General features: G+C 34.4%; 1 protein-coding gene and 1 long non-coding RNA gene across 7 annotated transcripts in view; both read left to right on the forward strand.

The window, feature by feature from the left end:
• Positions 1 to 27,974, forward strand: part of LOC123680608 (RNA-binding protein Musashi homolog Rbp6) — a 980,242-nt gene that overhangs the window by 428,816 nt on the left and 523,452 nt on the right. The gene's annotated exons all lie outside the window — the stretch shown is intronic.
• On the forward strand, positions 24,354 to 24,880 carry LOC123680612. Its single transcript, XR_006747540.1, has 2 exons — positions 24,354 to 24,446; positions 24,549 to 24,880. It is a non-coding gene; the product is annotated as an uncharacterized LOC123680612 (long non-coding RNA).

Raw genomic sequence — 27,974 nt, forward strand, 5'->3', positions numbered from 1 at the left:
TTTCCGAACTGAATGTCGATTGTAGTAGTAGTAGTATCTTCGTTGCATGTGCAAACTAGAATTACTTCTCTCGCTGCAATCATCTTGTTTAATTTTCTTTGGCTTTTTCGATATTTATTTATCCATTATATTCAGTGATGCTGGGTTGGTTTTGGATTGTTTCTGTGATTCAAATTCTGGGTTTTTGCTTGTATATTTTCCATTGTCTCTTTTATGGTAGTCTTTGGTTTTTTGTCTTTTTTTTTCATCTGAGTCTTAGTTGGTTGCTTGTTTCAGTTGTTGGATTTGACGTTTCTCCATGGTCTATTGGTCATGTCAGGATCTTTCCTTGTATACCAGGGGGGCGTTATTGGCTTCTGCAAGTGCTTTACAGTGGAGTCTTTCTAGGACCCGTTTGTGCAGCGAGTACTTCACTTCCGCAGGTCATGATCGTTCTTATTATTGATTTTCATTTTCTGATTCGGTGTTCTTTGTAAAGTTTGCTTTTGTTGTTGATAAGGGGGTAAAGATGACCTTTGATTCTTGATTTGAAGTCTTTTTCAGTTTTTGTCTAATACTATGGCTAGGTATTTACCTTCATATTTCTATTCCAGTTCTTTGTTGTTCATTTTGACTCTGATTTTTGGTTTTTCTGTTTTATTTTTTAATTCAAACGAAATAGTTTGACTTAGGACGGAACGGAGGTGTGTTGTTCATTCCCTTCATTTCTGCAAGGTATGATTTTTTTTGCAATTTTTTGCTGGTAACTAGGTAACCAGGCGCTATGAACAGTTGGTGATTCTTCTCTTCTGTTGGTATTATCTGAATGTTTCACTATTTCAATGGCTTCATTATTTATTCGCCTTTTATATTTCTTGATATTTGAGAAAATATCTGTTTTAGAAAATAAGGTGTTATGTCCGTCAATGAGTGTCAATTCATCCATTTGATTAAAACGGCAACGGTGTGTTCTGAAATCAAGTTTTAATACTTTTTAATACTATTATACCATTCAAAACTAATCCACAATCACAAGATTTCCTCTATATATCAGCTTTATAAGGGGGATCAATTTCATCTCCAGAACTTCTCAAGAATTATCAAAGTATCTGTCTTGATTTTTAAATATGTTACATGTTATGTTTTTCAAGAAGTTTTTCTAGCTTGTTGGTCACTGATGATATACAAGGCAACTATGTTTTCTCATTGGAAATTTATGGAGCCCATTTCTCTCATGGTAGACGCCGTCGAGGTAACCTCAATGCTCTCTCGATTGCTTTCGTGCTATAACAATTGAATAAGAAAATTTCTAATAATTGATTCAATTCTTTCTTAAGGTATTCAACTTATATTTATATATTTATTGGTCACTCCTTGTTTGTTTGTGGATTGTCATCAGAATCCTTGAGCAGATATCTATCTGTGTGGGTAGGTTTTCTGTAGAACCTGAGGAATAGTTTACCTTCTGGGTTTTTGTTGCTTATACGTGTAGAAACCGCAGGGTGTTTTCTGAAGTTTATGTATACAGGATACCCTACACAAAAAAGAACCAGAACCATAGAAACACGAACAGTGTTTCAAAAAGCCTTATGAAAAACTAGAAATCTCGAATTATTACGATTGTAGAGCCAGTAGGAATTTTCCTAATTTCTTCTTTTATATTTCAAGTCGATAACACACAGTAGGTTCATTGCATATTCCAGAGTTGCTCTGCGTGAAAGATTCCTGGAAACTCTGAGACCCTTGATATTATTATTGGCTGAAATGTATTTCCTTAACAAGTCGATTTCACCGGTAGAAGCCGACAAAGTAGCTTCAATTGTGTACGATAAAGAAAACAAAATATCAAACAGAACCTTTGGATGCTTCTGGTCTTAAGGCGGAGAAGCGACAAAATGATTATTTTTTATAGGGTTATGTACTGATTCTTTTCCGGTGGATTTCATTCAGGGCAATAATGTTATACAGCGTTGAGGAGCTTTGGTGTTTTTTTCAATATAGAAATAATGTTCGCAGAAACGGAAACGGAGAGCACTATAGAATTATTATCTCCGTTTTCAGTCATTGTGGATATAACGGTTACCGTTTTTTCATCTGTTGTTCAACGTTGAATGAAGGAGTTCGGGATGAGAAATTATATTTTGAATTATCCGTTTGTTTTACATATAAAAATGATTGAGTCAGATGAATAATGAAAGATTTTAATGTATTACCTGATTTATCCATTCAATATTTATTAATTTATAATCTTTCAACATAACTACATGTATTCTTGCCGATGCAATTTCTATAAAAAATTTGTAATATTTGTATATGCATATACCTAATGTCCTAATATAAAAACAAAAACTTTTGTTTGCTTTAAATTTCAATGAATTGATTTCATTTTTTTCTTTTCAGGTTGGTACCATGTAAATGATGCGAAGAGATTGACTAGGGTTCGTGAGTAAATCAAAAAAAGCAAACAATCAACAAGAACGTAAGATTATTATCAATAACAGGAGGTTATTTTATGAAACTCTTCAGCTTGCACTCTTATTGGTAGTTTCTAAATATGATATGCAGTTATATTATATTACTCAAAATATTTTGTACCTTACCAGTATCGACAGTCATGGCGGAAGGAACTTATTCTTCCTTCAAACGATTGAAAACGAAGGTAGGGACATTGGGAAGTGAGAGATTGACTGGACTTACTCTGATGAATACTCATTATGATTTTTATTTCGATATTTAGTCCAGTAAAGTTGTTCTCACAAGGGCCCCTCGCAGGAATGTTTTGGGGTAGTTTTGATTTTTTGATTATATATTTTTTTTGGGGGGCTGAATCCGATTCTGAGGTTTGACACTTAATTTCGTGACGTAACATTGAAAAATGAAAAAAAAAGGGAAAAAAAAGGGAGAAAATTCCTACAACTTTTTTTCATTGAGTTTTTTTGACCGATAAATTGTTCTAGCTCAAACGATAGTTGCAAATTGGCTTATTTTATAGGTCTGCAAAAACTCACTTCTCGGGGTAGTTTGGATTTTAAATGTTTGATGAATTTGAATCTGAGATTGGCCACCAAATTTCTTGACTTGCAAGCGAACTACCAAAACACTAGACCAAAAGAAATTACTAGTCAGTAAATAACAGTAACATAAGCTTAAATTCCAAGTTAGCAAAAATGTCGAGCAACACATTTTCGTGGCCAAAAGTTGAGGACGTGCACAATATTCAGCAATATGATATTGTCTTGGTTTTACCAAACCCAAGTATGAATAGGCGGGGTTCTTTCATATTGTGAATGTTCTTTTGACGGCTACAATTTATCCTAATAGTGAAAAAAATTATGTTTAATCAAAATATGAAGTTTATTATTGATATAATTGTTTCAGCTTACTTCGTATTTACTTTTTTTTGTTAAGAAGCTAAAGTAAATCTTACATTTTTTGCGTTGACTGAAATAAGTTTATCAATTTGTTAATAACTGAAATATTTTAATATTGTACAAAATTAAATATTCAATAAAGATCTTCATATATTTACCCCAATCCTGTCCAAATAACTCAGTCATAGGTAGCTAAAAATTATGGATACATTTACCTCAAATTCTAGGGCAATTGTGATATACCGACATAATTTTTTTTAAATTACCCAACAAGATTTCAAATTTTTTTTGTATATTTAGCTTCATTTAAAGTGTTACTTATAACGCTTTTTTTATGAACTATTCAAATAATATGTCACATTTACCCCACTTCACCTTAATCGAAGAAATCAAAACTACCTCAAAAAGTGGGTTTTGGAGAGACAGTAAAATATGCCTATTTTCATAAATAAGTGCATCAAAATTACCGATAATTTTGCATGACAGCATGTTGTCATAAAAACTGCATGTTACATTACTTGTCAAACTGATTTAGAATGGAATCGCCATAGATTTGAACTGTGTAAGATGCATACAAACTATGCATCTATGAACAGGACAATTATCGCAGTGCTGTTTCGCTTCCTACAATGCAATTTTCGTAAGTAATTGCACAAGTGCATCAAAATTACCGATAATTTGGCATGACAGCGTGTTGTCATAAAAACTGCATGAGTTCATTTTCATTTTTGGTGGAGGGCTCTTTCTCCAAAAATGACAATGAGCGAATGCAGTTTTTCAAAGAAAACACGCTGGAATGCGAAATATTCCGTCATTTTGATGCACGAGTGTAATTCGGAGGAATATTTCCCGAATAAACGGTTACATCACTTGTCAAACTGATGTAGAATGGAATTGCCATAGATTCGAACTGTGTAAGATGCATACAAACTATGCATCTATGAACAGGACAATTATCGCAGTGCTGTTTCGCTTCCTACAATGCAATTTTCGTAAGTAATTGCACAAGTGCATCAAAATTACCGATAATTTGGCATGACAGCGTGTTGTCATAAAAACTGCATGAGTTCATTTTCATTTTTGGTGGAGGGCTCTTTCTCCAAAAATGACAATGAGCGAATGCAGTTTTTCAAAGAAAACACGCTGGAATGCGAAATATTCCGTCATTTTGATGCACGAGTGTAATTCGGAGGAATATTTCCCGAATAAACGGTTACATCACTTGTCAAACTGATGTAGAATGGAATTGCCATAGATTCGAACTGTGTAAGATGCATAGAAACTATGCATCTATGAACAGAACAATTATCGCAGTGCAGTTTCGCTTCCTACAATGCAATTATCGCTGTAATTTTCGATAATTGTTCTCCATATACATAGAATTTTTGACAGGAGGGAAATATTCGCTGTAATTTTCGATAATTGTTCTCCAAATACATAGAATTTTTGACAGGAGGGAAATATTCAACTTCATATATTACGTGCTAGAACGGTTTATCAGACGAAAAACTCAATGAGAGGAATTTGTAGGAAATTTTATGTTCTTTTTTATTTGTATGAAAATGTAATTCACAAACAAATTTATACATATTTATTATTTATATGCAAAAAACCTTTTTTTGCATTTTTTCAAATGTTTCAGCACGAAAATTAGGTGGCAAACTTCAGATCCAGATCCAGCACCCCAAAAAACATATAAAATCGAAGAAATCAATAATTTCCCAAAACTTTCTTGTAAAAAACACATAGGTATCGACTGGACTAATTGAGAAGGTGAAATAAAACTAAATATTTGAAATTATTTATATCTGTTGAAAACAACAACTCTTTTAGTCACATTTGATACAGTATTTAATTACTTCTGATCGACTGTTTTCAAAGGAGCTTTCGTTATCATTAAACCCACCGAAGATTAATTAATTCGGTCAAATATCAGTTGGCTCAGTTCTCGCAGCAAACGAAGTATAATTGATACTACCTCTTCGGGAAGTTTTCTGAACATTTCTCCTCACTCCGTTGAAAGATGGGGGTGAATTCGAGAAGCTGAAGCGAGAAGAAGATTTCAAGGGTTAGAAACCGGCATTCGGAAAACAGGAGTAATGAGTTTTTAATGCTGAAAAAACTTTCTCAATAGCACAATGTTACTCTCTCTCTCCCCCGAAAGATTAATATCTTATATGGACTCGGCACGCAATTAAAACTTTTAAATGGCCTTTTATGTATTAAAATCCCGGGAAGTAAAGTGTGCTGCGTAGGCGAGGAAAAACACCTGCAAGTTGGCCGGAAATTTCTACAGTTATAGAACTGTATAACTTGGAATAATTAGTCCGTTCTCCAGATGATTATTGCCAAGGGGTTCAATGAGCGGATTTTAGAGATTCCTCTCTGAGGAGATAGTATTAATAGGATTAACCGGGCAGAACGCAGGAATTGTGGAATTACCCAGCCGCTTTCTATGTGAAGCAAAATTTCCCGTGTCTGGAAAGTTTGAAAATTTGTACCTGGGGATGACCAACAGAAAACCTCGCAAAATCAGTACTGTACTTTTTAATAGTATATTATTCAACGAGCGGTAATGTAGGTCATAACTCACGCAGATGAAGTTTGCAGCACGAGCAGGCGAGTGCTGTAATTCATCAAGTGAGTTATGACCATTACCGCAAGTTGAATTCTATATTTTATCTACGACTATATCAATAAATACTAAGAAATAAATACAGACTTAGAATATAGACAGAAGGAACGGAAAGTAAATATTTGTGCTCGATTCCGAGTACAAGAAGATGAAAACTTAGTGTCGTCAATCACAATCGAACTAGCTTCGGCTAGTTCGAATCGAGTACAGAATACGAAATAGAACTTTATTGAAAAACCTTAAAAGTTGCCTATAACAATGCACTAAAATATACCAAAAAACCTTCCCTGTAAACGATGACTTAATGTTCTTACTGCTTCACCAATCGAAAAAAAAATTTGTAAACTCCTTTATATTTTTTTCGGGCAAGTAATTCTGTATGGTAACATTACCTGCTTGTCTTTTGGAAATGTATATAAAATTTCATCTTCACTATCTTAATTAATCGTTTTCAGCAAAACATTCACACAATAATTAGATATCAACTTAATTTGAAAACGTCAAAATTATTAAAGTGACATTCCCTCGGACATTCCTTCCCTCGATAATAATAATAGAATGCTCCCTTTCGGCCAATCGAATAGAAGCAGAGAAGTATAGAAGCACAGATCCATCTTTTCCGATTTCTTATAGTGAGTTATTATAACTCACGCTGTTTGTTAATAGATAATATTAATTACTCAAAAGCAGTTGAATAATGAATATATAATTCAATAGAAGTAGATAAATTGTATGACAGTACGTCAAGTTCTATCCATTATAATTTACAATGTTGTATATTTGTGCATGCTTGATGTGTAGTTGAATTATATGGAGTATATATATATATATATATATATATATATATATATATATATATATATATATATATATATATATATATATATATATATATATATATATATATATAACGTTCATTTTCAACAAGACTGTACTACATTGCACACAAGCAGGGAAATTATCGCAATTTTGCTAGAAAAGTTTCCTGGTCATGTTATGCTTTCTCGTAGAGGTGATTATAATTGGCTAGTGAGACCTTGTGATTCAACACCTTCAGATTTTTTTTCTTTGATGGCATGTGAAAGATAAGGTCTCTTTCAATGCTCCAAAATTGATTTAAGACCTAAAAGATGTAAATCGTGAAGTTATCGAGGACATATTCAGCCACAAATGTGCGAATTGATCATTGAAATTCAATGAAAAGGATATGGCACTACAAACGTAGCTGTGACGGCCAAATGGCTATTTTCGTTTTTCATCCTTAATGACTTTTCACAATGAAATAAACATCCATTTATTTCTCATCAAATATATTTTCAATAGCTAAATCTAAGGGCTTATTGGTAAATATATTGAATTTAGTATCACATGTTTAATGACCATAATTTACCGAAAATTCTAATACGTTTCATAACGAAGCCAATATATTGAATCGATAAACTACGTATGAACGAGATTTGTTGCTTTATTCTTCTAACCATCATTCTTCTTACCAACATATTTCATCCAATAAATGGAAGTCGAATTAATATTATGGAGAAAATAATGAATGCTACATGTTTCTCTGTCACAAAATACATGATTGGTAAAAGACAATTCGACAGAGAAGCAAACTAAGATTAATTTGATTTCGTGTTGTCTCTGTCAGTTGAGGGATTGAACGACAATTCAAACCAATTCATTCAATTCGTAAAACTTCTATAACAAAATTCATCCAGTTCGTTGTTCCTCAATATTACTTTAGTTAAGGAAAATTTATTGATATGGAAATAGGGAAGAGTCTTCGTTTTCACATTCGGAGTAACTAACTTGATACATTTTTTTGATTTTGATCTGATTAAATGAATTGGTTTTCATTCTGTTCTTGAGGGGTTCATTACCATAAGATAAGGTATAATCTATTCTCTTCCTATCGTTCAGAATAAATTAGGGATTTAAAGTGATTATTTTGGTTATCGCAGATCAGAGAAAATGGTTATTTAGCGCAACGCACGAGAAAAAGAAAGAACTGCATATCTCATACCCATGCTTCAGGCCTCCAATGAAATGTTCTATATTTCCCCATTTTATTTAAATTCTCTTGCTGTCCAGTCATGAAAATTTATGGTTCATCAATGCAAAACATTATGCAGACTCGTAAAAAATTTCTTACGCAGCATTTTCGGGAAAATGTGATATAAGGCTTCACTTTCATCCCAGGGCCAACTTCCTATATTTCATGTAAGGCCTACGCTCCTCGCAAATGTCCTGCGGCAGATTTATCATCCTGCTTTAGATCTTTTCAAGAATGTCACGATTCTCAAATGCCACTGTAAAAAGGCGATATTTTTTTATAGAAAAAGTGAATGTAAAACGCCATGGAAAAGGTGTTCCTCCAGCAGTAAAAAACCAGAGGAAGGGTTTGGCAGCGCAGGTTTATGGGGCAGTAAAAGACCCTGATTTTTCTTTCTCTCCTCATAAAAATTCATTTCGCATCATTATATTTCAAACTGCTTGTAACGCGAGATTGAATTTTTGAATTAGGGTTTATTGTTTGTCCCCTCTCTTTCAATTATACGAAATCTCATAGCGGGGTATAAATGCTAATGCTATTGGAGAAATAAACCGTGGAATTCCACCATAAAATCCAGGTCGTCTCGTTAACAGTCGAATGGTTGTGGTTCATGGAGTGTTCTTCGGCTGAGGGTCCACAAACTTACCGTGGGTATTTTGAATATTCATTATTACGAGAAATTTTTTAATTCCAAGTCATTTTTCACTTTCGAGGAGACCGCATAATCTATTGTCGAAGTAGTTTGATGATGCATGAAACACTAAAGTTTTCAATTAGAGTCTTAAGACATCATTATATATTTTTTTTCATTTAATTCTTCATCAGCAAATTGAACATACATTCTATGAGCAAATTCATTAACATTTAAGAAATAGTAGTCCCCTCCATTGAGAGAATCTTCTAGTTCTTCAGTAAGTCAGCTAGCCATAATCTTCTTCTTCTTGGCTGGTTGTCTGATAGAAGTGATTGCAAAAGCATGTTTAAGTGCCCTTCGAACCTTGTATGATATTTTTTGCTTTTGTTTATCGTGACTTCATGAACGTATGGTATTCTTAGATTTTCGTGTAGCGTTTGATTATTATGTACCAAGGTGCATTGGCCATCATTCGGAGAGCTTTTGATTGAGATCTTTGTATAATAGCTACGTTCGAATTGTTAGCACAACCCCAAGTTTCTATTCCATAGGACCATATTGGTAGGATAATAGCTTTGTACAGCAATATATTATTTTCTAATGAGAGTTTTGATCTTTTTTCCAACATCCAATGTTTTTCTCTGAGTTTGAGATCGATTTGTTTTCTTTTCTTCTTAATGTGCTCTTTCCAAGTCAGACGGGTGTACAAATGGAAAACTAGGTATTTGACTGATTCTCCTTAGGTATTATTTTATAATTAATGTGGACTGATGGGCAGGATTCCCTTCCCGAAGTGATATAAACTTGTTTAGATTTCTCTTCATTTATCTTAATTTTCCATTTGCTTGTCGATGTCACTAGTATATTCAAGTGGTCTTGGACTAGCTTAGTCGCAGTTGAGGAATCTTCATCAGAGGCTAAAACAGCTGTATCATCAGCAAAAGTTCAAAAAGTTGTGTCTGAGCATGTTGGAAGATCGGAAGTATATAATAAATATAGATATGGGCCAAGGACACTTCCCTGAGGAACTCCTGCCTTTCTGGATCTTGCTTCGACTACTTTGGCTCTGAATTCCCTATCTGTGAGATATAACCTTAGGAAGGGATAATACTAAAGTGGAAGAATTGTCTTAATTTTGTGTAATAATCCATTAAGCCACACTCTATCGAACGTTTGGCTTATAAATAGGTATTCTGAGGTGCAATACAATTTTTGTTCGAGGGCTTGATTAATGACGCTTGTTAATCTATGTGTTTGCTGAGTTGTTGAGTGCCCTTGTCGAAATCCAAATTGATCCATTCAACGGAGGTAACTAGATTTATCCTGCTCAATAGAAGTATTTCCAGAATTTTCGATATTATAGCCAATAAGCTTATAGGACGGTATGATGAGACTTTATTTTGATTTTCCCTGGTTTCAATATGAGCCGTTTATTTTGATAGTGACCTAACTTTGTTTTTCAATTTTCTGCCGGTTACCTTGTTTACATTACCTCTTTTGTGGTAATGGATTCTAGACTTGGAATACCATGCGTGATGTGGGAGATGATCTCTCCTCAGGTGCGAATTATTAGTTTTTATGCAAAATACGGTGCAATGTAGTTTGTGGAATGCCTAATTTCCAAGATCAACGTGGAATCGACAAAAATGGGTTTTCTTCAGCACGACAGACTACAGCAGCAATATTCTCAACTAAGTGTTCATCACTAACTTGTCCCAACAACTTGTTTTACTATTGCCCGCCGAGAAGGTGCTTCAGACGATCCAAAAGAGCTTAAGTATTTGTGTAGTAAATTTTAACAATTTCAATGCGTTGTCGAAATGTATCGTTTCATTTTCAGTGAAGAGATGGAAACAGGAATTTGGAATAATTTGAAATGTACATTGATGTTAAATCATTTACAATTTTGCCAACGTTTCGGACACTATTTGTCCTTTCTGAAGACAGCAATGATAAAAAATTTATAAATCATTTATCTAAACGAACAAATTTGAATATGGAAGCGATCACTCAACATGCTCCATCTTTTATAGTTGTTCTTTTCACATCAACATCTCCTCTTTGTCTATTCGGCTTATGACTTCAGCCGTCGAAGCGTATATTACTTTGAATAGAAAAAAAAAACGAAAAGAATACTTTTCAATCGAACAACCACCTCTCCAATTCCATCGGAAAACCACCTTCATCCCCTTGATTTTCCATTCCACCATCGAGGAATTAACGATTGAACCGTTAAACTCCGAACCTTGTCAGACACAATGACATCACGAACGTCGTCGTCGTCGTCGACATCAGCATCCTCCCATCCACCCGGCCCAGCCGCCAATCTAGTTCAGTGTTCATGCACTCATCCCCTTTTTATTGAAAGGCAATTTCGGGCCCAAATTGAAATCTTTGTATTCTTGCACTCGATGTGGATGCCACTCCAAGTCCGATATGTGATCAGATTATGCCGGGGCGAAGCGAACGGAACTGCTCCTACTCCGTACCCCCTCCAGCTCCAAGCGATGATTCTGCTGGCTCCGGGCGGTTCCGGCCGTTCGCCGGAAACCGCTCTGAGCGTGGAACGACTTCGTCCTTTTCGCTGGATACGAGAAAAAAGGGGTTTCGAACCGGGAACGAATGCTGGGAATTGTGCGAAAATATCACTCCATTCTTTGATTAAATAGCAGATTCAATCGTGACTTATTGCTTGTTGAATGTAGAAAGAAGAACAAAGTTATTGTCCTTTCAGATAATACGTCAAAAAATGAAATTCTTTCGAGAGCAATACATACAAGAAATTATCAACTTCAAACAACAAATCATGTGTAGATGTAATCTTAGTAGGTATTTGCGAAGGAAATGTAAACGGGCCATCATACATTTCAAATATGATACAGAGCCGCCGCCAGGAGCTGCATATCGGACATTTTGCCGAGGCGCCTAATTGTAGGGGTGCAAAGTCAGTTCATGCAAGATGACTTTTGCCCTTTAAGAAACACGTTGTCTCTTTACTATGGTCTTACAAATAGAGCAGTCGTACTTTTAAACATTGCAGGACGTTCTTTGATGCAATCGACAAAACGTCGTTTGTATATTTGACGAGGGATTAATGAAATATATTTTTTCATATGAAATCAAAAATATGCTTGAGAGGAATAACAGAGGTCCTTTGAAGAAAATTCGTATAAATTAGGGAAAGCACGGTGGCAAAATTTTATTTTGCCAACCTCAGCAAAAACTCTGTCTTCCCTTAAAGGTGCAGTGACTGGTTTGTATATTTGTTTACAGAATGAGCTGACATATTTTTATCGAAGGGCTTCCTCTTCATCTGAACAATATCTTATTCATCCTATCTCTTCACCAACGATTGATGACTTTATTTAAATCTGAAAACAATATAGAAAAAAACCAGAAAGGAGTAATAAATGTTAGTTTCGATTATATTGATTCAAAGTAAACGACCCATAAGAATCTGAAACTGAATGGATAACTCGGAAACCACCATGAAATTTATAAGTTGAACAAGTATTCACCAAATGGTCAATGGTCTCTTCTACACCAAACTCACATAGTGGGCTTTCAATAGAATTCCATTTGAAGATCATACTATTGTAACGACCACTACAGTCCTAAGTCGATTCAAAATACACCAAGTTTCCCTAAGGAAACTTCATTAGATTGAAAGAAGGTATTAATCAATAATTAATTAATAATAATAATATTAATTAATAATAAATGATATTATTATTAATATTATTATAAAGGTTTGCGTGACCTAAATCTGGCAGTTGTAGTATCTAGGAGGTAAGGTACAATTGGAAATAAATTCGGGTAGATATGAAATTTTTCCCATGATTTTTTAAGTCTACGAATTTGAGGCGGAAGTATACGTGATAGCACTAGTAACCAATGTAAAGGCGTATATCTAAAAGTTCCACTGATAATTCTCATATAAACGTTGAGATGTTCATCAATTTTATGAACATGACTATTGAACCAAACAGAACAACAGTATTCAGCAGCAGAAAAAACCAATCCCAAAGCTGACGTACGAAAAGTGCTGGCATCAGCACCTCATGAAGAATCAGCTATTTTTTGAAGGATATTATTCCTCGACTACAATTCCAAACGTGAATTTCCCAAGTGTACTATGAAATTAAAAAAAGAATCAAGTTCAACTCCAAGATATTTGCGAGTATAAGAATGCATCTCGGAGCAAATTCTAACCACAAAATGCGCATATGCCATATCTATACTTTTTCAAGTTCAAATTGGCGCTCATCATAATCAAAATGGCATAAATCAAAATCAAATTGGCAACTTGAATTTCAAACTGACATTAATCGAAAGCAAACTGTCAATAATCAAAGTCATAGTGACTCTAGACGACTTCAATTTCAAATTGCCTTAAATGAAATGTATTTCGGGATATCTTGCATATCCAATGGAGCAGGAATAAGTCTTTGGATAAAAGCAATGAATTTTGTTCAATAAGCAATTGCTATTTTCCCCTATTACTACGAAGTTCTTTTAAGCACATTCACAGAAAACATTTAAAAGATTACGGCAGTTGTTCGTTTTGTTATCGGGTTATTTTGTTTTATATCCCATGTAGTGATATGAGATGAGTTATTATTCCAAAAGATTTTATTTCAGAAGTTAAATTTCTTCTACAGGTGAACCGTAAAAATGAGCCAAAACGGTATTCGTAAAGTAATAAAAGGATCTCAGCAGAAAGTTACGAAATATCTTCATACTTTATTACAAATAAAATTTCAGTATCAACTTACTATTCTTTGAAAAATATTTCATTTATTCTTGGAAAAATAGAAATACAATAGGAATTTTGGATATTACTGCAAATTATGTTATTCAAATGATGAAATTTGTATGCTATTTCCCTTCATTGCAAGTTCACGTTTCCCGAATCCAGATTTTATTCATTTTACCCGAGATTTTCTGTATCCTTATCGGGTCTTATCACGTAGCATTTTATATTCGATCGATATAAAAGAAAATCAAGGCATATAAAACAACTCATCAAAGGAAAGGTATATTGGCGCATTGGTAAATTCCGGCTATAAAATAAAACTCCAATGTTGGGTAGGATAGCCGTATAACAATATTCTTCAATATATGGAAATTGCAAACCTTTCAGAATTTATATCTTTTATCAGATCCATTTCTTTATCTAAGTATTGTTCGTACTGAAAATATACATTGATTTGAATTTGAAAACAAGTTTCGTACAGAGGTACCAAGTTTTCGATGTTAGTGAGGTTGTTTGTTCTACAGGGTGACTGGTGACAACGTATCAGAGGAGCTAGAAAACCTCAAACAAATGAGAAATAGGGGTTAAACCGTCTTATTGTCCCATATAGGTTTTAGTTATATAGTTAGTCTGAATTTACAGTTCCTTCTCGGATTTCTAACCATAAATTATTAAAAAAATAATCATATTTATCATAATATAAACTTGAGAATGAGTTTTGTTGAAGTTATTTGACACTTAAAATGATTTCACAATCCTGAAATATGTTTCTATAAGATAGATGACTCGAAAAAAAAATACTGTTTCGAAATAAGTTCTCCTGTTGGATTATTACTTATTGAATGCAAATGTTAATGTGAACACTTACCGATGATCCCAACTCAATTCTCGCTGATAAATAAAATGTTAAATCACAAATTCAGCTAGTATATCTTTCTCTAGATACTTGCACCCGTAATCTATTAATCGCCAACCAATTATGTGCGATGAATTGACAAATTACCGCGACTTTGCAAATGTTGATGTGAACACTTACTGATGATCCCAATACAATTCTCGCTGATAAATTAAATTTTAAATCTCAAATTCAGCTAGTATTTCTTTCTGTAGATACACGCACCCGTAACCCATTCATCGCCAACCGATCATGTGCGATGAATTGACAAATCACCGCGACTTTGCAACTTTCAGTAGCGTAACATGAATTGCAACGTGCATAATAGTTGCATCATGTGACAGCAAAATTTTCACCATTTTACTGGTGAATTTCAACAATTCAATGCGTTGTATTTTTAGTAATGGCTTAGTTTTTCTTTCGCAAATGTTAAAAGATGACAGGGGCCCAGATCGGTGCATGTCAAAATTAAACCTCTTATTGGAATATCCTTTATATTCCACATGTAAATGAGCTAATCTCTTTGCGATGTATTTTTAGAAAATAAAAGGACGATTTTCATCGAACAAAACGGAAGCCTTGATGTGTTCCAGTCGCGAATCAATAATCCATATCAACAAGGAGAAAATCCGAAAGCTGTATTTCCCAAACCATAGGCTCGCATGAAAAATTTATATTCTTTCCACATAATTACTGTATACGGAATGACGCTATCGTATCGAATTGAAACCTAGCTGAATGGAAGAGACTTGTGTGTAACTATAGGATGAAATAGCGTGACTCACGTGACCATTCCTTATATAAAGTTGGTAGGGAAGTTTGGTGGCATTGGTATATCTCCTTTAATTTAATAAAGAGGTCGATGTTTGCAATAATTAATAAGCTCTGGTTGTGTATTAGCGAGAGCTTTCGTTTCATATACCCACTTTATATAAGGATAGTTCCAGATAACAAACATCACGAAACACTTACTACTAATTGGAAAAACGGTACCGCTCTACCTTGCTCCGATCGATGGAAGTAATTTAACTCCGAACTTTGCAATGAGAAGTCCTATGAATTATTTTTTTCGGGAACGTTTCTAATTCCTTAAAGGTAGGAAAAATTCCACTCTTCATGTTCGGTGGAATTTATCTTTGGTTTCGATGACGCTATCGACACGAAATTTTGCACTAAGCTTCAAATTGCTATTTTTGATATACATACGAAATCTCATCCTAATCGGATCTCTTGTTACGGAAATATTGAGAAATTCTTTTTTAATTTTCTTCTTGAATTATCTACGGTTCGAATGCTGCGATCTGCATAAAATTTTGCGAGAAGATTTGGATTGATATTTCATGTTAACATCGAAAATCTCAAATCCATATCTAAAACATATGGATTTGAGATTTTCGATGTTAACATTTGATTCATTATAATGTTTAGTTTTGGCAACGTCGCGGATTCTGGGAAATCGAGACGTATGTTTTGATAGATAGAAATGATGAGATGTATCGGTTATCGGAAACAATAGTTAAAGGTTGGTAGTATAAAGTTTTCGGTGTTTAATAAAACGGTTTTGATTACATTCACGGACATTTCAAATATATTCGGATTACAGTTCATTAGAAGGTCAGTTTGCATTGTATAAGTCCCATTTTGTTCCATTTCAATCCTTACCCTGTTCCCTTACATCCTTATACAGTGCGGTGCTGTGTGAAAGCAAGAGAGCAGTTTATATTGGTAATAACATCATTTTATTGGTTCAAATACATATAGGAAAAATGCAACACCATAGGTTTTGTAGTCACAGGTAAAAGTTCTGGTTGAATCATTAAGAGGAACGGTATAATGCCCATTCTTTCGCAGAAAAAAGCTTCTACTATAGCAGGGAGTCTCAGAGCTATATATACTAAGTCACAAAGAAATTGCAACTCCCAGAAGGAGCTGTTCAAATCTTAATTTTTTTGGTACAACATATCGGGCATTATCGTTCTGAAATATTGGATTCTCGAGCCGGTTAAGGTAAGGGAGAAGATTTGGCTCCACTATTTCTTGAAGGTAACGCAGCGCTGTCATGTTACCTCGAATAAAGACTAAAGATGACCTACTTGCATGTCTACTATTTTGTCCGGTCTTTCTCCCCGGTGTCATCCAAACCATCTTCGGACACCATGTGCACCCAAGGAGAATCGATATTCATCAGAAAAGACGACCAGATGCCATTCCACATTCCAATGTTGACGTTCTTTGCATCACTGTAATCGTTGCCGGTGATGCTCAACCGTCAGAGGTAACACAAGATGGGGGGTCAATAATGTTGCAGTCCGAAAGAGCTTATCCGGCGGTACACCGTTCGGACAGTAACAGGATGGTTTTGTTCTCCTTACCACTCATCAGTCAAAGATCGAGTTATCGCAAATCGGTCTCTAATGGCCTTAGACGTTGATCTTGAACTTCATTTATGCCGCTTCGACGTCCGGTGCCTACTCTTCTTCGATTTTGGGCATTATCAAACCACGCTTGACAACATCTCATATTAACAGTAGTTGGATTTCTGTTCGTACGGTTAGCGATTTCTCGAAATGACAACCCCGCCTCCTGTAGACCAATAATTCGACCTCTTTATTCAAATTCACTTAGCTGCCAATGAATTCCGCGTACAAGTGCTCTAGAATTTTAACAACCACTAAACATCGACTTTGGATCTCCTCGAATAGCGGGTTTGTTGTAAAATTTGAAAAACTTGTAAAAAATGACTACAATATTCAAGTAAAAAAAATTGTTCACATGATAAAACCTTCACGATTTTTTTCTTCAAATTCGATCATTTATTCCTTGTTATACAATCTATGTTTCACCAAGAAAACCTTAAAATTTAAACTACTTCTTCTGGGTGTTGCAGTTTCTTTGTCAGTTAGTGACAAAAACTTAGGAATTCAATATTATGTTTCATTTCGACAAAATGCAATACCGATAGTTCCAAACTCACAGGACGAAAACTTTCCTTCGTGTTTCAGTGTACAGCACAAGATTAAAAAAATTGTAACTGAAAACGTAGCAAGCAATATATTATAAAATAGAACAATGTTGAAGAAGTATCAAATGGATGTTTGTATGATGCGACTTTTTCATGGCAAGCACGTCTCATGCACGATTTTAACTCTATTTTGTCGCGAACTTTTTACTTCACAATTTCATTCGTCACAAATACCCTAACAAATGTAGTACGTGTCCAGGATATTGTTTGCGCAAGTTATTTCGAAGCAAAAAATAATGATATTTTGTTCGGTCCGTGTTCGGTCACTTGGCACTCGCAGAATGAAAATCAGGAAATACATATCGAGATGTTGTGGATGACATTTCCTCTTTTGCCTTAAATCCATTAGATTTATGACATGTGATCCGGTTACCAATTTATCATTCTCCTAACAGAAATCTGGGATTATGACACAACTAAAATTCGTCACTTCGATAAGAGATTTATCTTATCAACATCATAATCCGTGTTCTTTGAACTGAATAGCGATGCAAAATCACAAGATTTAAACATGCCATATTCTTAAGGTTGCTGGGTGATAAAAAAAACTTTTCATTTTGAGTTTATTCCTCTTTCTGATATTTAGCATCAAATTCTCTTATTCACTTACGATTTTCCGGATTTTTCTGGTATCGATATCATTTCAGCAATCTATGATTGCTTTGAAATTTCGAATATGAGTTCTTTTTGATTTGCACTTTATTTGAAATTATCAATCATGTGTGCTGAATGAGCATGTCAACAATAATTGGTAGAAACATTGCCTTGATCTAAAATTCATTTTCAGAAGCTCTGATATAATGAAGAATACGCTGCCTAAGGTTATGGCATTACATTCTTAAAAAAAGGTTGTTCAATGTAACAAAAATTGTCAATTTAATGTACACAAATTGGCGTTGGAATAGGTACAGACTAATTTTGCGTGAGGAATATACGAGTACACATTTTTTTGTCTCTTTGATTTTGTAGTAATTCTATCAAATTGTTGTCATTTTTAACAGGAATTGTTTTTTGAAAAATTACTTTTGGAGGTACAAACAGAAATGAGGGATCCCTGATAATATTTTAAGAGAAAAAAGGTCCTCTTAAAATGGACAAATGTTTTATTTTTGAGATACAGGACTGTTAAAGTTTGATTAATTTTCATATTTTTCCTCACACAAGATTTTCAACTAAAATTTAGCATATATATTCCAATTTAAATTCATCATCATGTGATTTGCTATTTTTGTACTTATTTATCCAATTCATAGTAAAGATTAATAAATATTCGATAAACTGTTGTAATTATCACAGAAGAGTAGGATTATAAGAAACACCCTGTATTCCGGAAACAAAGCGTTTGCGGGCCCATGTTCATCGAACTTTTTTTATTGAATTACCCAAGGAATCTCTCATTTTCCTGTGAACCTTCAATTTAGGAACACCCTGTATAAACTTGTATCTCAATATTCATACTATTGAACGTAATGGTTATCGAAGGTCTTTTATTCGCGTATTTTCTTCTAGAGTATTGAGAAACCTCAATAAATAATTCACTTCTTCGAGATTATTCGAACAGATTAATCGAGTATGGACTTAACAAGTAACGTTGATGAAGTTAGATAAAATCTTTTTCTTCAAGTAGCAGATTTAAATTCACTATCAAAGATCCTATCTTTGTGACGCTATCGTAACGAAGTTGTGTAAATTGTCTGGCAGATGATTATTGAGATATATAACACTGAGCAAAGACATCGAGTTTCATTATCTTGAGGCAAGATTGCGATTAACACAAGATAGTGGGTATAAATTAATATGCGAGAAAGGTAAACTATCGAAAAGATTATTCATGACTCAACTTGAATAATGGAAGGGAGGTTCCAGCTCTGATTGCACAATGAGTCGGGACATGTGATAAGCTATTTTTACAGCCTATAGTGAAATAGAACGTCATTTTTCGGACAACCCATTTCCACTAACCTTGAATAATGATAATTTGTTGTTAACTGGTTGGTAGATTATGACTAATATATGAATCTATTTCTTCACAATTGTTTAAAATCGTTGTTTTGGAAAGACACGTGAAATTTGAATAGTAATAACTCTACATATATTATGATATCTCTAGATAATTCTTATAATTGAATTATGAAGAATAAAAAAACAGTATTTTAAGTCCGCTACATTTATTTCTTCGTTTTTCGTCATATCATGACTTTTTCAAGTGAGGATTACTGGATACTGGTTTTACAAATAGTTTTCCCGAATATCAAAAAAAAATATCAACATGAGTTTCATGCATTATCCTTCATTTTAAGAAAACTACTCCTTAAATTTTATTGTAGAGAAAATATAATCCGCATAAGATTTGCCGTGAAAAGTTGCGTCTTTGGCAAAATTTCCATTGAAATCAATATAAGATGAGCTGAAGGACCTAAGTTCGATGACTCTTGACTTTGAGTCAATAAATACATTTTCTCACCCTCATTATTAGCATTCACACATTATCGCAGAAAATGTACGATTGAGTGCAAACTTCGGATGACTGTAATTCGATGAGAAAGCATTTTCGAAAATATGTTTATTGGAACTCTTTTTTTTTATTTTGATGAGTACTATCATCCCCTGAAATATTTCTTTACAATTAGGAAACACCATATATACTCCTGATTTCTTGTTATTAGATAATGTTTCATTATTATTTTTATGGATTTTTCTGATGTTTCAAATGGATTACTATGAATTCGATTCATTTTTAGATTTCCAGCAGCTTTCTGTGTTTTTTATCCTTTATAATTCGATTTTTTAAAAAACATAAACAGAGAAAGTTGGAAATCTGATGATGAATCAAAATTATAATATTCCATTCAAAACTGTATTGTTCTGGAAAATTAATGAAAAAATAATGAAGAAACAGTATCTAATAACAACAAAAAACAGAACTATACAGTATAATATATTTCTTTATTGGAGGATTTGCTCTTTCGATGCATTAAATTTAATGATTTTTCAGACTGAGCTTTGTACAAAAGTCTTATTTTAAATCGTTGAAGTAATTGTTCAGTCCTATTTGTTTAATGATGTTATATTTATTGTCAACATTTTCATGTGTATGTTAACTAATCCATATATTAAGCTATTGTTGGATGATAATGTTTGGTTCGAAATTGAATGTAATGTATGTTGCTATCTGTATGTGATGGTCCTGATCTCGATCCCCTCTACTGAATATTTTTTAAAGATCCCAACAATTGCCAGACCTCATCAGTCTCCTCCACTATATTTTTTGTACACATTTTAAGTATAACAAAAGGAACAGCTGTTTTGGTGTCGTGGTTTTTTGAGCTGATTTTATATCAATTTGATGTCCTAAATTCAAATAACGTATTTTTACCAAGGAGCTCAAATTTTTAAGATTTACAATTTTAGAGAAATATAAGTTACATTATTTCAACTCAAATCCGCAAGTGTAGTAAACAAAAGTAGATACGAAATTTTTATTTTAGTTGTACAAAATAGAATATTATGTGGTACTTATAAACAAAAAGAAACATTGAAGAAATCAAAGAGTCACTCAACACTATCTTCAACAATATCTTCGAAATTCTCAATAGAATTTCAAATGAATTTAACACTTCGAAAGCTTCCTTTCCGCAACATTCTTGTCTCTCAGTTTTCGAACAGTTTAAAATCTTGGTGAAATCTTTCACCTTGTTCATCATTCATTTCTCCTAAATTTTCTGGAAAACGGTCTATGTAAATAGTGTATTTCAATACTCATATTGCACCCTGAGGATTTGAAACTATTTAGCATCTTGTTAACCATGTCAACATAGTTTTGAGCTTTATGGTTGCCTAGAAAATTTTCTACAACTGCAAAAAATGATGTCCAAGCTTCTCGTTCAACTTGATTCATTGACTTTATGAAGGCAAGATATTTAATCAATTGTCTTATTTGTAGGCCGTCAAATATCCCTGCTTGAGTTTTTCTGTGCTCAACTGATGCTATTTTCTCTCCTATATATGCAAAACATGACCCATTCTAACAAGAGCCTTTACAAATTGCTTCATTAAGCCCAACTTTATATGTACCGGAGGAAGTATGATTTTTTCTCTTTCAACCAAATCGTCGTGAATGATAATCTTTTCCCAACGTCCATATTTTTTCTCTGAGGCCAATCTTTTCTGACCCAGTGGTCAAAAAAAAAATTTTTGTTTGTTGCTCTGGGTAATATTTATAGACATTCCCAATAATTTTGAAAATTAGTATACAGTAATACTCACCAGAACACGTCATAGTACATATAAAGAAACGGTTGTCTTAGAAATAAAAATTGAGGATGTAAAACATGATTTCAAATTGAACTTTCATCAATTTAAGTACGAAACAATAAAATATCCTCTTATAATAGTTGTAGATCCATTCACGCTGAAAAATCTCAACTCCACATTCTCCTCTCCGAACGCCAATATCATTTTTTGCAACTGCGAACTAGGAAACCCTATAGGAACACGCTTTCGAACATGTTTACATTGCAGCTGGCTGTTGTCGTCCGAACAAACGCTGTGAAAATATGGTACACAATACACGCGTCTTTTTGTCGGTGGAAAAATCGAGATTTGCCTGTCTTAAGCAATCCATCATCATCATCTCCATATCGACTCTGACGTGTTTTATGCAAAAGCACACTGCCTTGTCAGGGAGAGTGGGAATTGAAAGGGCTCTTCTCGTCGCAGGATTTTCTGTTATCTCTTTCGGATTTTCGACGTTGTCGCCTTTGCAGTAGATGTTGTATTGAATATCGTCGTTGTGATAAATGCTTTCAAGTTTTAGATTTATTGTTCTCAGATTTCCGAGAAATTTGTTTTTGTATTTTTTCTTTGATTTCATATAGGACGAATAATCATGATTTAGATTCATGAGCTGGAACCTATCAAATCTAAGTATTGCATTCAGATTAAATAATTCCATGTGGACAACATGGACAACAAAAATATGGAAAATTGAGTAACTTTCAAGAAACCGAAGAAGAGAATGGAAAGACCATGCAAATAGAATGCCAGATGACCAGTTGGTCGAGAAAGCAAAGAAAAAAAAAGACCCAAAACTCCTGGATCACCTGGACGACCATCTTCAAGATCATACGAAAGCTGGTCTTCATCATCGCAACTGCGCCTGGAAAACCATTGATGCAAACACAGGACCTTAGTCCTAACGTAAGGGGAAGAAGAAGAAGAGAGTAACTTACAATAATTCCGTCTTGAATCAATATTATACTCCCAAATATCTTGGAGTTAAACTTGATTCTTCTTTGAATTTCAAGGTCCACTTGGTAAATTTACTTATAAAATTGTAGAGGAATAATATTTTACAGCATTTAGCTGGTTCTTCTTAAAATGCTAATGCTAGCACTCTTCGTATGGCCGCCTCATATTCGTAGACAAGTTGCAGTCAAGAAATCTTGGGATGAATTTCATTTCTACCCGAACTTATTACCAATTGTATCTTACCTCCCAGATACTAGAACTGCCAGATTAAAGTCACACAAACCTTTTTGGATTAATATCTTCAATTTAATGAGAGTGACAAGGATATTTGGCGTTCATTAGATTGAAGGAAGGTTTTAATCCATAAAGGCTTGCGTGACTTTAATCTAGTATCAGTTCTAGTATCTGGGAGGTGAGATACTAAATGGAAATGAGTTATAAAATGATTACTACATTCATTTTAAATAATTTGGAAATTGCAAACTCTCTATCACTCAGAAAGGCTTGAGCGAAAGCTTTGGTTTATCAGCGTAAAATGTTGAGGAATTTTGCTGCTGAAATGGTTTTTATAAAACAAATGCGGAAGGCATTGATATTACCTAGTGGTATTAAAATAAACGAGTGGTTAAATGAGCCTTCTCAACGAGTATTATACATTATTATCTCTAATTCACTGAATTTTTATTGAAATTAATGAAATATTTCCATAATTATTCTTTAATGATTTGTGAATTGAGAAGTGGGTTGGCACAACAGCTTCATGTATCTCAAATTCGACAGATAATATATAGATACATTCGAGGCAGGAGAGTTCCGAGTACCAACATATTATAATGAAATCTAATCTGTGTGGATCTGAGATATCATCGCACGTTTGTTCTATATGATGTGGCAAAATGAACAGATCTGCAATAGAATTGGAATAGTTATTTATAATACAAGTGCAGAAGGCATTCATATTCTTCCACGAGTTCAAAATTCAAAAACGAGCCACGAAGTGGCGAGTTTTTGAAAGAACGAGTGGTAGAATGAGCCTTCTGTACGAGTATTATACATCATTTTCTCTAATTCATTGCATTTTTATTAAAATCAATGAAATATTTCCATAAATATCATTTAGTGATTTTTGCATTGAAAAATGTTGGTTGGCAGAACTGATTTCTTTAAGGCAAATTGATGAATTGACAGATAAAGCCGTGACGGAAAGTTCGGAGTACCAACATATAATAATAAAATATAACCATGAAAACTGTGCGTTTCTGATATATTCTCGCACGATTTTGTTCTACAAGATGTGGAAGAATGAACGGAATAACCACAGAATTAGAGAAAAACTATATTTTCATTGAATGAATTCTTGAATGTTTGAGAATTTCATATTGAGTCAGCATGTAATTACATGCTGAGTCAATATAATATTTATCATCATCAGCATCAACCAATTGGTTGATGCTGTAAATATTTCATTATTAGTAAATCAAACCATAGACAAACTAAAAAAATAGATGAGCCACTCGTATATTCCGCGCCATCTGTCGGAGGAGGACACGAAAAAATTATTTTCAATTTGATAGTTAGATGTCGTTGCATTCATGGAGATCACTAGTGAATAGTGGCTCCCATACACGTTACGGTCTATTGGGAGGAAAGTCTCCAGGTTTATATGCAGTTTGTGTGGGGAGATGTATGAAAATAGTAAGTATAATGTATAATCATTATTATCAAAAAACCTTTGAAATGTCAACTGACACAAGGAGGTGTTTGACACGTTCTTTTTGAAATATAATAAATTTCGATATGCCTGCAAGAGTGAAGAAGTGTTATTGGATGTGAAAATCGAGATGCAAGAAGGTAATTATAAAATATGAATTCAAAACCCAATTGAAAACTTTTTAACGTCAACACAAGATTTGCAGTACCTATAAAAAGAATATATTTATTTTATTTTCGTAGATATGCCATCACTACCGATGAGAAAATTCGAAAAGTGTGGCTTGAGCGCATCGGCAATAGGAAACTTTTGGAATTGGAGAAATATCAAATTAAGCATGTTAGAATATGCCAGTGCCATTTTCATAGTGATTGTTTGGAAAGCAATGGAAAGCTGAAAAAAGGTTCTTTGCCCTCAATTGATTTGCCAGGTAATTAACTGAAGGAGCTTTATAGTAGGTATAAATACTCATATTTTGTATTATTGAATTCATTATTTTTAGTTTTTGAGAATGTTTTCAATGCAATTATTAGTTTATTGATTAGATATTTATGAAATAAATCTGTATTTTTAATTGGTGATATTTCAGTTCATAAATTTTTATTCTATCCAGAATTTGATTATTGATCCTCATTTCTCGATTCCAAAAGAAAATCAGATGAAAGTTCGTTGCAGGTATTATTTTCATGAAAATAAATTTCCTCACTCATCGATAACTTGCACGAATCCATTTCTGATTTCCTTTTGGAATTTGAATTTAAAAAAACTTTTTGCCTCTTGTATATGGGTGTACCTACCTATTCAAAAGGTGCACTACAGAATTCTTTTTGAGGCAGCTTTACGATACAGATTCCTTTTTCAATTGAGCTTTTTTCACGAATTAGTAATGTTCTACAAAAACAGATGGTGTTGAAGCTTGTTCTACTAGTGTCTCATCTATTCTCCGTTTAGTTAGTCTATGAATCAAACAAGTTATATAAGTTGAAAATACATCTCTAGCTATATATATTTCTACATAAAATGTATTTGAAAGTAGTTAAATACTTGAACTGTTTATATGAATATCGAGAAAAGTGCTGACATATCGTTAGGAACTTTTGAAGGCTTGTTAATTCATGTGCGCTTATTGCAGACCACGAAGTTGTATCATAAAAAAAACTTAACTTTATTCTCTATGAATGCGGAATTTTCATTAAAATTTACGGAATTTCCAAACAACCCTTCTGTTAATCATCTTGACGATCTGTTAAGATAAATTCTGATTCTTGTTCATTAAACTCACTCAAAGTCAGGACGAAAAATTCTCATTCAACACAAACTTCCGCCTCCCTAGAAGGCAATATCACAGATTTCTGAATAGCTCATTTCACGAATTCGACAGGGAAAGTTGATGGTTGTTTCCGGTGTGCCAAGGGCGTAGGTCTTGTTTTTTCTTGAAGGGGGGGTTAATCGAAAAAAAAAATTTTTTTTGACGACAACGTTTAATCAAATCTGTAATGAGAGAAGAAGAAGTTGGGTAATGTTTGAATCAAAGTAGTCGAAATAATTTTTTTATTACCAATTCGGTTATTCTCACCTTATACTGGGCGATCCTAAAAGTATCATGAACTTGAGCCGGCAAACGCTTTGTTTTCAAGATGCAGGGTGTTTCTTGTAGTCGTACTTTTTCAGTTAATCGAATCTTAATCAATCCAATAATTTGGATTTTCCTGGGGATTACTAAAGACCTGTTTATACTGTTTTCTTGAAATCTATAGTAGATACGACAAAACTATAACAAACCAAAAATTGTTGTACTGGACAGGAGTTTCTTTTTACATTTTTCTAAACTACCAGAGGTTCAGCAATAAAAAGTGCTGGAGGAAAGATGCGGCACCCTTTCATTAAAAATATCACCTAGTAGATTTGCATTCAAAATTAGCATATCACATGATAGAAACTTTCAAGTTGAATAACTTGTGAAGGAAAGGTTCTATTAAAAAAATTGAATATTAACACCTGTATCTCAAAAACAAAGCGTTTGTGGTCTCATGTTATATGACTAAAATGTTAAAATGATCCGAGAAATCTGTCATTTTCTCCAATTTAGGAACACCATGTAGATATAGTCAATTCAAAACTGATGTCTTCACAAATAAATTGCAATTTGAATAAAACACAATAAATTGTACAACACATCCTAGACAATTTTTCCATGCGAATTACCCATTTCAGTTTTTTGATAACTGACTGAAATTTTGTGACGAGAATGATACAAAAACCGAAAACAACGGGTAAGTGTATACCGATGACGAATGCAAAAATTACAGATTGCAAATAAGGGGCGATGCCGGGAAAGCGGATAGTTAAAGGAAAATAATAAACCTCGGACAAAGACGTGCTCGTAGTGCAATGAAAGTACTCATTTTGAAAGCGATAATAAACTCATGAGGAATTTGTGTGCAAAATGGGTGCCGCGCGAGCTCACGATCAGAAGCAAAAACGTGTTAATGATTATGAGCAGTGCTTGAAGCTGTTTTAGTCTTGAATTATTACGTCAATATGTGACAATGGATGAAACATGGCTCCATAATTTCACTCCGGAGTCTAATCGACAGTCAGCTGATTGGACTGCAAAAAGCATGTAGTGACTCGGTTTGCTCAGAGATGGCGCCATGGTCGTAATGCGCCACACAACATCGGCCCCGGCGTATTTAAAGGGGTCGACGCAAAGCAACCGATTCACTTCTCACCCGATGGTGTGGAAAGGTGTGTCTTAGGCAGAGATCGCTGGATAGCCTGACTGAAGAGTCCACCAGAGATTTCGGGACGAAACACAATACCCCCGGGAGAGGGCGCAACTAAATATTAGCTCGAGAAAGACTCGCTAAATTGGTGACCCCGACGTGATGACGAAAAAGCTGCGGCGTTGGAGCGCAGAGGCGACTCACTGCCCCGCTCAACGTTACGGCTACTGGGGTGTCCATCGGACACTAGAGCCGATGGCACGCCGAGCCTCGTGTTTTCGTCATCACAGCACGCAAGCGCTCTCTCCCCCCTGGGACCACCTGCGTACCTCCTCCTCAGGAGGGTCGTCATTACTGGTGAGGGGGTGTGTAGTGACTCGGTTTGCTCAGAGATGGCGCCATGGTCGTAATGCGCCACACAACATCGGCCCCGGCGTATTTAAAGGGGTCGACGCAAAGCAACCGATTCACTTCTCACCCGATGGTGTGGGAAGGTGTGTCTTAGGCAGAGATCGCTGGATAGCCTGACTGAAGAGTCCACCAGCGATTTCGGGACGAAACACAATACCCCCGGGAGAGGGCGCAACTAAATATTAGCTCGAGAAAGACTCGCTAAAAACACAACAGTCAGCTGGCAATGTTATGTCATGAGTATTCTGAGATGCGCAAGCTATAATATTCATTGATTACCTCCAAAAGGGCCAGACCATCAACAGCGATTATTATATAGCGTTATTGGATCGTTTAAAGGATGAAATCGTTAAAAAACGGCCCTATTTGAAGAAAAAAAAGGTGGTATTTCATCAAGTCAATGTGCCATGTCACAAATAAATTAAAACAATGGCAAAATTGCATGAATTGGGCTTCGAATTGCTTCTGCATCCTCCGTATTCGCCGGATCTGGCCCCCAGCGACTTTTTTCTTTTCTCAGACCTCAAAAGA

This window comes from Harmonia axyridis, chromosome 5, assembly GCF_914767665.1.
Source record: "Harmonia axyridis chromosome 5, icHarAxyr1.1, whole genome shotgun sequence".
NCBI lineage: Eukaryota > Metazoa > Arthropoda > Insecta > Coleoptera > Coccinellidae > Harmonia > Harmonia axyridis.